Source organism: Arachis ipaensis, chromosome B1, assembly GCF_059453495.1.
Source record: "Arachis ipaensis isolate K30076 ecotype BB chromosome B1, ASM5945349v1, whole genome shotgun sequence".
Lineage (NCBI taxonomy): Eukaryota > Viridiplantae > Streptophyta > Magnoliopsida > Fabales > Fabaceae > Arachis > Arachis ipaensis.
In genome coordinates this window covers 6,110,757-6,123,258 of record NC_142436.1, presented here as the reverse complement: position 1 = coordinate 6,123,258, position 12,502 = coordinate 6,110,757, and the positions used below count along the sequence as shown (strand labels likewise).

Sequence of the window (12,502 nt, the reverse complement as noted above, 5' to 3'; positions counted from 1 at the left end):
TTTACCGTGACATTCTCCCCCACCTAATGCACAGACGTCTTCGTCGTGTTCTGTTCATGATAGCGTTCTAGGTGCTCTTGGAATTGCCACAGATCTTCACGAGCTTCCCAACTAGCTTCGGTTATCGGGAGTCCTTTCCACTTGATCAAGTATTGGATACTTGGTGGCACTCCTCTTCGTCACACGACGCGATTAGCTAAGATCTCTTCGATTTCTTTATCAAAGGATCTAATCACCACAGGCGGAGTACGACTCGAGTCACCTCTACTCGGTTCATCTTGGTCTTCATGATATGGTTTAAGCATACTCACATGGAAGACCGGGTAGATCTTCATAGAGGGAGGGAGTTGTACTTTGTAAGCAACCTCCCCAACACGTCCAATGATCTCAAATGGCCCTTCGTATTTGCGGATTAAGCCCTTATGAACCTTGCGAAAGGCTTTGAATTGTTGTAGAAGAAGTTTAATCATTACCTTGTCTCCCACTTGATAGCTTGCATGCCTCCTCTTCTTATCTGCCCATTTCTTCATCCTCTTTGCAGCTTTGTCAAGTAAAGAACGAGTGACATCTGCTTGTTCTTTCCATGACTTAATCATATGATAAGCTCCAGAGCTCTTCCCCGAGTAAGAGCAAGAAAGAGAGTGGGGTGTAAGTGACTGTTGTCCAGTCACAATCTCGAACAGATTCTTCCCTGTAGACTCACTCATTTGCAGATTGTATAAGAACTGAGCAATGTCTAGGAGTTTTGTCCAATCCTTTTGATTAGCGCGTATGAAATGCCTCAAGTAACACTCAAGTAAGGAATTCACTCTCTCAGTTTGCCCATCGGTTTGAGGATGGAAGCTTGTTGAGAAATGAAGCTCCGACCCAAGGAGTTTGAACAACTTTGTCCATAGTCGTCCTATGAAGCGTGGATCTCGATCACTAATGATACTCTTAGGCAATCCCCAGTACTACACCACATTCTTGAAGAATAGTCATGCTGCTTCCTCTGCAGTGCAGTCAATAGGAGCAAGTATAAAAGTAGCATACTTCGAAAATTGATCCACTACCACGAGAATAGATCCAAACCCCTCGGACTTCGGTAAGGAAGAGATAAAATCTAGAGAGACACTTTTCCACGGGCACTCTGATGGAGGCAAAGGTTCCAACAACTCACTTGGTGTCTTGTTTTCAATCTTATCTTGTTGGCACACAAGACAAGTCTTCACATAGCTCTCCACTTCATCTATCATTTGAGGCCAATAATAAGAAGATTCAATAAGTGCCAAGGTCTTTCACTGACCTTGGTGACCAGCCCACTTGGTGTCACGGCATTCTCTCACTAATTTTCTTCTTAGATTTTCCCATTTAGGGACGTATAGTCTTCTTCCTTTGGTGTAGAGAAGGTCGTCTTCTAGCCAAAATCTTTTGGTCTTACCTTCTCTATCCATCTCCATCAAATTCTTGGCTAATGGATCACGATGTAACCCTTCTTTGATTGTATGCACAATATCTCTTTCGACCATAGAAATGGCCACCAACTCAGCCTTGCGACTCAATGCATCTGCTACCACATTAGTCTTGCCTGACTTGTATTCAAATTCGAAATCAAACTCAGCTAAGAAATCTTGCCACCTAGCTTATTTGGGGCTTAACTTCTTCTGAGTTTGGAAGTAGCTTGTAGCTACATTGTCTGTCTTGACGATGAAGTGTGAATCAAACAAGTAGTGACGCCAAGTTCTCAGACAATGTACTATCGCGGTCATCTCCTTCTCTTGGACGGTGTATCGCCTCTCTGTACCATTTAACTTGCGACTCTCAAAGGCAATCAGATGTCCTTCTTGCATCAGAACCCCTCCAATTGCGTAGTCAGAAGCATCAGTGTGGAATTCAAACACCTTTGAGTAGCCAGGTAATGCTAGTACTGGTCCTTCTGTGATAGCAGCCTTCAACTCATCAAAGGCCTTTTGACACTCCTTTGACCATTCCCAAGAGTGATTCTTCTTGAGAAGATCAGTTAATGGTGCAGCCTTGGCGGAGTATCCCTTGATAAACCTCCAATAGTAATTAGCCAACCCAAGGAATGACCACAATTAAAATACCTTGTTTGGCAGCTCCCATTCTTTGATAGCCTTCACCTTTCCTTGATTCATGCAAAGAGTTCCACCTTTAATGATGTGTCCCAAGAAGTGGACTTTGTCTCTTGCAAATGAACACTTTTCCTTCTTTACATATAGGTTATTCTCTCGTAAGATCTTGAACACGGTTCGTAAGTGTTCTACATGTTCCTCCAAGGTATTGCTATAGACAACAATGTCATCCAAGTAGACCACTACAAATCGATCAAGGTAAGGTTGAAAGATCTCGTTCATCAAGGTACAAAAGGTCGCAGAAGCATTGGTCAAGCCAAAAGGCATCACCAACCACTCATACAATCCATACCTCGTGACACATGTGATCTTAGGCTCATCACTATCAGCAATCCTCACTTGGTGATATCCTGACCTCAAATCCAGCTTTGAGAACCACTTAGCTCTAGCAAGTTGATCAAACAAATCAGCTATCAAAGGTATAGGGTATTTGTTCTTGATGGTTACCTTGTTAAATGCTCGATAGTTAATAAACCCCGATTTTGTAGTTTATCTTGTGCTTAATTTGGGGGATTTTATCACCTTTTCCCACATTTATTCAATAAAATAGCATGGTTTTGTAATTCTCCCTTGATTTGTGCTTAAGTGTAAAAACATGCTTTTTAGGCCCTAAAATTGGTGATTTTAATTCACTTTAATTCCATTCGATACCTTGATGTGTTTGTTGAGTGATTTCAGGTTCATAAGGCAAGTATTGGATGGAAGGAATGAAGAAAAAACATGCAAAGTGGGAGAACTCATGAAGAAATGAAGGAACTGTAAAGCTGTCAAGCCTGACCTATTCGCACTCAATCAACCATAACTTGAGCTACAAAGGTTCAAACGAGGCGGTTCTAGTTGCATTGGAAAGCTAACATCCGGGACTTCGAAATGATATAAAATTTGCCATATGTTACTTTGCACTCAGGGGCGCGCACGCGCCATGTACGCGTGCGCGCCGATTCTTCCGTGGCCCACTAAGGTGAAATCGCCCCCAGCGATTTCTGAAGCACTTTGGGCCCAAACCAACTCATTTCTAATGCTATTTCATGCAGAATTCAAGCTTAGGCAAAAGGGGGAGCAATTGTTTGGTAGTATAGAATCATTAGGTTAGTTTCTAGAGAGAGAAGCTCACTCTTCTCTCTAGAATTAGGTTAGGTTAATTTCCATCTTAGATCTAGATTTAATTTCATGTTTTCATCTTATTTCTTCTATGAATTCTTGCTTCTACACTTTCATTCTCCTAGTTTGTGATGATAATTTTACTTTTATGCTCTCTTTTATGTTAATGAACTCTTGTTGGATTGGGATCCCTCTTAATACAATTTAATGTTGATGATCTTCTATTGCTAATTTGAGTCATTGATTTATTTTGCTTGCAATTGAGTAGTGTAGATTTATATTCCTTGCAATTTTACTATGCTTTCCTTTTATGCCTTCCAAGTGTTTGATAAAATATTTGGTTGGATCTTAGAGTAGAATTTTGTGTTCTTGGCTTGAGAATGTAACTTAGGAACTATTGAGTTACTAATGTCCAAGTGATTGATGATTGGGAGCCATTAACGCTAGATCTCACCAATTGATTAGGTGTAGAACTAGGACTTATGGACTTAGATTGACATAGCTCACTTGACTTTCCTCTACTATTAGTTAGGGGTTAACTTAGTGGGGTTGATCCTTGCCAATTCTCATGTTGTGGTTAGTGATTAGGATAGAGATCCTTGACCACCTAACCTTACCAAGATCTTTTTGTTAGTTTATTTCCTTTGCCATTTATATTTCTTGTCCATCATCTCAAAAACCCCAAAACATACTCCATAACCAATAATAAGGCACTTCATTGCAATTCCTTGTGAGACGACCCGGAGTCCAAATACTTCGGTTAATTCTTATTGGGGTTGTACTTGTGACAAACCAAAAAAATTTAGTTTGATGTGAGAATTGTTTGTTGGTTTGGGGCTATACTTGCAACGTACATATTTTGTGAAATTCCTTACCGACAACAATTTTTGTGTCAAATTAATGGCGTCGTTGCCGGGGAATCGTAATGGTGTTACGTTATTGGTTATTGTATATATGTGAATATTGTAAATAGGTTTACCTTTTGCTTCTTTGTTAGTTTTTGCTAGTTTTAGGATTTAATTTTCTTACTTTTTATTTGATTTTGTTTTCATTTTCTCTTGCTATCATGAATTCTCACTTTGGCTATGAGTTTGGTTCTAACTATGTTGTAGGAAATGAGGGCTACAATGAAGATGTGTATCAAGAATGGGATAATCAAAGGTGGGAGGAGCCATATGCATATGATCAATCCTCATGGCAACAACCTCCACCAATGCACTATGAAGAAGAGCCATTCTATGATGCATATCAATCCAATGGCTATGGTGAATCCCCTTGTGACTTTCAAGAACCACCACCATATGCCTATGAACCATATCCCCAACATAACCCTCAACCATACTCACAAGCCCTTTCTTACCAACCATTTCCATATGACCCTAATCCATATCCATCCTACCAACAATCATATGAGCCATATGAACCACACATAGAGCCACCACTACTCCAACATCAACATTTTCAAGAGCCACCTCCTCCATATTATTACCAAGATGAACCACCTCCAATACATGAAAACTTTCAACCACAACTCTACCTAAAAGAACCACCTTCCGACTATAATACCTTTCCCTCAAACAATGAATCCTCTCTTCCACCATCACCCCCCGATGAAGCCTTTATGCTAGAATTAAGGGATCTTCAATTTCACATCTTAAGGAAACACAAGGAGGATGAAAAGAAATTTGAGGAGTTAAGAGCAAAAACGGCTATCATGGTAGAAGCCATTGGCAACATAGTCTCATTCTGCCTAAGCCTATGCGATCAAGGCACTTCCATTGTGGAATGTGGAGAAGCAACGAAGGAGCTTAGTGAGGGAGTGAACTTGAAGCTCCAAGGTGAAGAAGAGGAGTTAAAGCAAGAAATGCAAGAGAAAGAGGTAGAGATTATTGAAGAAGAGGAAGAAGTGGTTGAAGACTTAGGAGATGCGGAACCACCTTGGGAGTCTAGGATTGAAGAAAACACCTCCAAGATGATTGAAATTGATGCTAAGGAGGAATGTGCACAACCTCCAAGGCATATCTCTTATGAAGAATTGGATGGGATAGAGCAAGAATTGAGTCCCCTTGGTGATGAAGATCAAGCATCAAGTCTTAGTGGTGACAAATCCTTTGAGCATGAAGAACCTTCTCCCAAAGAGATGGAAAGCAATGTGGAGGTAAATCTCTCTTGTCCTCCCATTTGTGATTTGAGTAAGGGAAAAAGGTTTAGATAAAATTGTTGAACAAAGGATTGAAATTAAGAGATCTTGTGAAGAGGTAGAAGTCCTTAGAAAAAGGAGGATGGGAATTGAATACGCCTTGTCAAGACCCTTGGAATCACCTTTGCCTAGGTTGCCATGTACACCTTCATTTGAGTGGGTGAAACTCATTTCTATTAGTCTTATTATCCCACTTGAATATGGTTTGCTTGAAACGGATGGCCAACTTAGGATGCTTTGTGGGTTGAAGCGTAAAAGAAAGATGTTTCGTGGTTGGCGTTGCAAATCAAGGCTCATTATGGTTAATGCATCAAACATGAGATATAAAGGTTGGAGTATTGCTCACCTAGATGGGTCTAGAAGGATTGTTGGTCACTTTATAGAGAATTCACCTTGTTCACCACCCGAATGGGCTAATAATGAGAGTCAACTTCAAGACGGGTGTGAAAACAAAGTGTGGGACCCCGGATTACAAGAAGAAGATCAACTTTGGGAGCCTATGGTTTGTGTAGAACTCCATCAAAGCTTGGAGTTATTAACTTTGAATGATGAGATACAATGGAGAACCAAGCATTGGTGGATGTTCCAAGATGCCTTCCAAGTGTTTGATAAAATGCTTGGTTGGATCTTAGAGTAGAATTTTGTGTTCTTGGCTTGAGAAGGTAACTTAGGAACTCTTGAGTTACTAATGTCCAAGTGATTGATGATTGGGAGCCATTAATGCTAGATCTCACCAATTGATTAGGTGTAGAACTAGGACTTATGGGCTTGGATTGACATAGCTCACTTGACTTTCCTCTACTATTAGTTAGGGGTTAACTTAGTGGGGTTGATCCTTGCCAATTCTCATGTTGTGGTTAGTGATTAGGATAGAGATCCTTGACCACCTAACCTTGCCAAGATTTTTTTGTTAGTTTATTTCCTTTGCCATTTATATTTCTTGTCCATCATCTCAAAAACCCCAAAACATACTCCATAACCAATAATAAGGCACTTCATTGCAATTCCTTGTGAGACGACCCGGAGTCCAAATACTTCGGTTAATTCTTATTGGGGTTGTACTTGTGACAAACCAAAAAAATTTAGTTTGATGTGAGAATTGTTTGTTGGTTTGGGGCTATACTTGCAACGTACATATTTTGTGAAATTCCTTACCGACAACAATTTTTGTGTCAATAGTCGATGCATAGTCTCAACGAACCATCATGATTCTTTTGAAATAAGACTGGTGCGCCATAAGGTGCCTTTGATGGACGGATGAACCCAGCATCTAGCAAATCCTTGAGTTGCTTCTTCAACTTCTCAAGTTCTGGTGGTGCTATCCTATAAGGTGCTGAGGCAGGCGATTTTTCTTTTGACTCCAATTCAATCTTGTGGTCCACCTTCCTCCTAGGTGGTCCACCTTCCGATGACTATTTTGAAATCGTCCATGGGTGCTATTGAAAAATCCACAAGACCCTTCCAAGAACCAAGAGTCATCTCAATCCCTTTTGCTACTCCCTTAAGAGGTTCACCCTTGGTATTTATGGGTTTGAACTAGCCATTCTTTTCGGTGATCTTCAACCCAAGCCTCCTTGCTTCATTAGGCATGATGAAGTTGTGTGTAGCACCAGTGTCGATCATAGCCATGACGGATTTTTCATTGATAAAGGCTTTGACATACATCAAGCCTTTCTTTTCTAAGGTGCTTGCCTCTTTATCCTTCACAGCATTCATGAGTTGGATATATCCAACACACTCATTTACTTGAGTTTGGGCCTCTCGTTCCTTGGCGATAGATGCCAGAATCCCTATCTTGGGACAGTAGTCATTCATTTGGTGTGGTCCCTTACACACGAAGCATCCTCCTTTGGGTACAAAAGCCTTCTTTTTTTTCTCGTACTCTTTCTTTGAAGAGTATTTCCCTTCTTTCTTGGTTGAGAAACTCTTCCCCTGGTCTCCCCCACCTTTAGTAGAACTAGGTTTGGAGGAAGATTTGGGTTTAGAGTCTCCCCTATGATACTCAATGAGTGATTCGGCCACCATGATAGCCTCATCGACATCCTTAACATTCTTTCTTTGTAGTTCTTGCTTTGCCCAAGGTTGGAGTCCATCAATGAAGAAGAACAATGCATCCTCTGATGCTAAGTTGGGGATTTGAAGCGTGAGAGTAGTGAACTCCTTTACATAGTCGCTAATTGTACTCTTGTGCTTCAACTCCCTCAATTTCTTTCTTGCTTCATAGACCACATTCTCAGGGAAGAATTGTATTTTCAAATCTCTTTTGAAATCTTCCCATGTGGCTATGTTGCAAGTACTCTTTTCCATATCTACGCACTTTCTTCTCCACCACAAAGTAGCATTATCAAAAAGGTAGAGAACTGCAGTGCGTACCTTTATTGCTTCTTCGACCACCCACTGGCCTTCAAAGTACCTCTCCATCTCTCGAGCGTCCCTCACGCCCTTGAACTCCTTTGACTTGGGCAGATCAATCTTTATCGTCTCTCTTATAATGGTTGGTTGATATTTTGCCTCCTCGAACCAAACTTGAACTTCCTCAAATAACTTCAAGGAATTCTCAAGCTTCTCTTCGATTTGGAGCATGTTTTCTTTGAAAGTATCTAGTTCTCTTAACACGTGAGTCTCGAGGCTCTCCTTGTCATGTTCTATCCTTTGGAAGCGTTCATCCATAGAGGATATAACATTCTCCAACATAGAAACTCTCTCTTCTAAGAAGTTAGAGTCTTTACCTCTAGGCTCACTTGAAGAGCGCACCTTCTTGCTTCCCCATTGAGAAGGAATAGTATCCTTTCCCCTTTGAGACTCAGCATGCTCCATGGTTACACTAGAAGCCATACCCACAAACTACTTGTGCTCCCTCTCGAACCTGGCTCTGATATCAAATTATCATGGCCTTGAACACACTCCAATACTACCGTGGCGGCACTTGGACTTACTCAACCTCTCGAGCTAAAACCAAGTCAGCCTAACCCTCAATACTTAGCAAGAAAGCTAATAACACAAGAGAACACAAGAGGAAGGAAGCTTTGGTGGAAAGAACACTTTATTACTCAAGTGTTGGTTACAAATGACTCACACATGACTCACACACTAACTCTCACTCCCTATTTATAGTCATCCACCTCCTCAATGGATGGCTAGGATTAAATCTAATCAACGGTTTAGATTAATTATCTAGAACCTTCATTATAAATATCTATCATACCACAATTTTTTAAACACTTCTAGATTATTCCATACTACTATTTATACTTCTATATACATCCACACTCTTCTAGAATATTCCATGACCTTCCAGAGTCTTCTAGAACCTTCTAGGGTATTTCGAGATCTTCCAGGACATTCTAGAACGTTCCGAAACTATCTAGAACATTCTCAAACACTCCAGAAAACTATACAAACGTCGTTAAACCTAACTTTCTAAAATTTACCGTGACACATGGCTGTCTTCGTTGTTTTATTACTGTCTTCTTCTTTTTCCTTCTCTTCTTCTTCAACGTTGTTATTTTTACTGCTGTTTTCTTTTTCTCATTCTTCTTGTTACTATTTAATTTCTTTTTTTTATTCATCCTTATCCTTCTTTATTATCATCATCATCATTCTTGTCGCTTCTCTTATAAATGTTTAAAAAATTAAAATATAAAAATGCACAACAATACCCAACATATAAATATTATGTGTGGTACTTAGATTATTTTTTTTTATCAATAGTAGATATAGACTCACTTGTTATAATTTTTTTAGTGGGAGTATATAAGAAGTACATGATATATAAAGTATAATAACTCAACAAATATTTTTGAATGAGATTTTTTTTCATTCTTTTCAAAATGAGAAAAACTCATTTTTTTTCTCTCTCTCTCAATCCTTTTGGTTTATCAAACTATCAACATTACAGTTTCAACAGTTTAAGACATGAGATTTTTTTCATTGTGCAAAAATTTGTGTACTATATGCAAATATTTATGTGCTAAATTGCAATATGCAAAAATTTGTAGACTATTCCAATAAAATACGCACGGTACATAAATTCTAGTACATCACTAAAATTTTAGTGCATAATAAAAAAAATTAATGGCAGCACATAAAAAAATATATTCGCAGAAAAATTTTGTGTACTATGTGCAAACATACAAATATTTATGTGTTATATACAAAAATTTGTATACTATACTAATGAAATATATACAATACATAAATTTTAATGTGTAACACATAAATTTTTGGAAGTCTACATATTTAGAACATTGACTTACACGACTAACAAGATATATTTATAGCAAAAATTATGTGTTATGTAAAAAAAAAATTGTGTGTTAATTTTATGTGCTTATTGATAAGTTTGTGTTATGTATAAGATTTTGTATGCTATATTAATAAGTTTTTGCGCTTTCTAATAAAAATTTGTGTGATGTAAAAAGTGTGAAAAATAAAAAATAGTAATGCATATATGCAAGTTTTTTTCCGATGGATTTGTACCAACTGAATTAGACTTAATTTAATTATAAAAACTTTTATAGAGTGTAGACATAGCATTATTATTGATAATTATCATAAAAATGTGGGAAAAGTACAATAGAATTAGTCTGTATTAAAAATTTAAAAATTTAAAAATTTAATTTTTTATTTATAATATTTTAAAACAGTACCTTTAAAACATCTATTACTAAATAATTTTTTTAAATATCATTTAAGTAAATCATTGTTAATAATTCTAGTATAAAGTTTATTTTTAAGAATTTATAATTATCGTTCGTTTTTCAGACTGATCCCCCCCCCACCCCCCTTTTTATAGGTATACATAGCTTTAATTAGTTACTTCATTATTGTTTAATTTATAAATTTAATGATGATTAGATATATAATTAGTATTGATGTGAATTAGGATTGGCACATAAATATAAATTAAATTAACTAACCTAAATATTAAAACATTGTATAGTTAGGAATTGTTGATATCGAAAAAGTAAAGAAAATTAAATAATACGATGAAAGAAAGGGGAAAAAGTGCTAGATACGGCAGGCAAAAGTAAAGAAAATTAAATAATATGAAGAAAGAAAGGGAAAAAAGTGTTACAATTATGCCTCTCTTTTTGATAGCATCATTTATAAAAATGAAAACAGTTTGTCTTTTCTTTATATCCTTTTCTTAAAATGTTTTTATTAAAAGAGAAAAGAGTGAGTACTATTTCTACATGTCTTTATTTATTTTTTATTTTTCCCAATAGGTAAAATTGCATTTTATTACAAGTGTATAACAAGAAAAACCAAAATGAAATACTTAAATCACTTTATTTACAATTATTTCTTAACAAATATAGGAGGCCTAATTTTTGGTGTAAGATCTACTTGACCCTGGCATAATTTGATGTTCATTGTACCATATAAAGATGCATTGAATGAATAAGATTATGTGCTAAAACTTAAAAGCCTGATAACTAAAACCATTAGAACTCAATAATGTGCTGCTCTTATGTTGGAAATAAAGACGTATCTTGTGTAAGTTGTAACGCCATCATGACTAAATATTCCAATGTGTGGGCAAAATCTTTCTACTCAGCGCAACCATGTGATGAATTAATTGACCCAACTTCTTCCAATCTAATTTTTCTTTTTCTTTTTTTTTTTCCTTAAAAATCATTTCTGCTACTCAAAACGAGAACTCACAACAATAACGGTGACACTTTTACTGACTAATATTATATCTGAGGTATGATTTTCATTTAGGCATTAAAATCACTTGCAGAAATTTCATTAGCATGTCTCTGTGATGAAACTCATCTAACCAAACTTTTGATATTTTATTAGTCGAATAAGTAACCATTTATATCCATAAAAAGGAAAACAGTGACATATATACCTATATTAGATCGAAATTAAATCTGTACCTATGTAAGATGCTTTCTGTGTGATAAAAGTACCTTATGTGGCACTTCAACCCTCCAAAAATAGAGTATTTTTGTCACACAAAAAATATCTTGCGTAGATACAAATTTAGTTTCGATTTAGTGTAAATATATATATCAATGTTTTCATCTTTTATGAATACAAATGATCATTTATTCTTTATTAGTTTCTGCACATATATATACATCTGAACAAATATAATTTGTATCTACACTACACTATACAAATGGATAGAGAGCACACACATGAATTATTATATTATATTTTACAAGTTTTTATAACATTATTCAAAATAAAAAACGTACAACTAATCAATATTTCTACCACATTTTCATTTTTGTTGTTTTTGCCATTAGTTTCTCTATTTGATTTTGGTGTTTGAGGGTGTTCTGTCAATGTTGGTTACATGTTAACAACATTTTTAATTATATAATGCATAAAGTTATTATTTTTATCTATAGGATTTTTCTCTGGTATACCAAATCGACAATAGAATATATGTGGTACTGTATGGACATAATAAGAATGAAAAATATTTTTTGATATGCTACCATGTCTGCAACCTGCACATGAGATATGTTTTTCTTGCAAGCATGTAGCATCACTACAAGAAAATAAGTCTTTTGTCACGCTTTTAAAGCGTGTCAAAAAGTGCAAAAAAGTGTGTCGATAACTTTTCACCACGTTTTTTGAGCTATCGGCACGCTTTTGAAAGGGTCATATCTGCGAGGGTGCCGGTTGCTCTATCGGCACGCTTTTATCGATCTATCGGCACACTATCTTTTTCGCCACGCTTTCATGTATTGCCACACTTAAAAGCGTGGCCGTATGTATAACCCTATAACTACGCTTTTAAAGCGTACCGAAAAATGTACATATAGCGTGCCAGAAGGTTGGTTTTTGGTACGCTTTAAAAGCGTGCCGATAGAGAAACATATGGGTACGCTTCAAAAGCGTGCCGATAGGAAAATATATAGCTACACTTAGTAAGCGTGCCTGTTGATGACTACGCTTATAAAGCGTGCCAATAGCTACATAAACCCTTCCCTAGGACCCTCCATACTACTTTTAACATTGTAAAAGCCAGCATAATCAACATTAAATAGCTAATCATTATGCAAAAACTAAATCATGTTATTAAAATAAACTTTATATAAAAATA

General features: G+C 36.7%; 1 pseudogene; it reads right to left on the bottom strand.

The window, feature by feature from the left end:
* Positions 1-179: 179 nt before the first annotated feature.
* Positions 180-8,250, bottom strand: LOC148575613 (uncharacterized; annotated as a pseudogene).
* Positions 8,251-12,502: the final 4,252 nt, after the last annotated feature.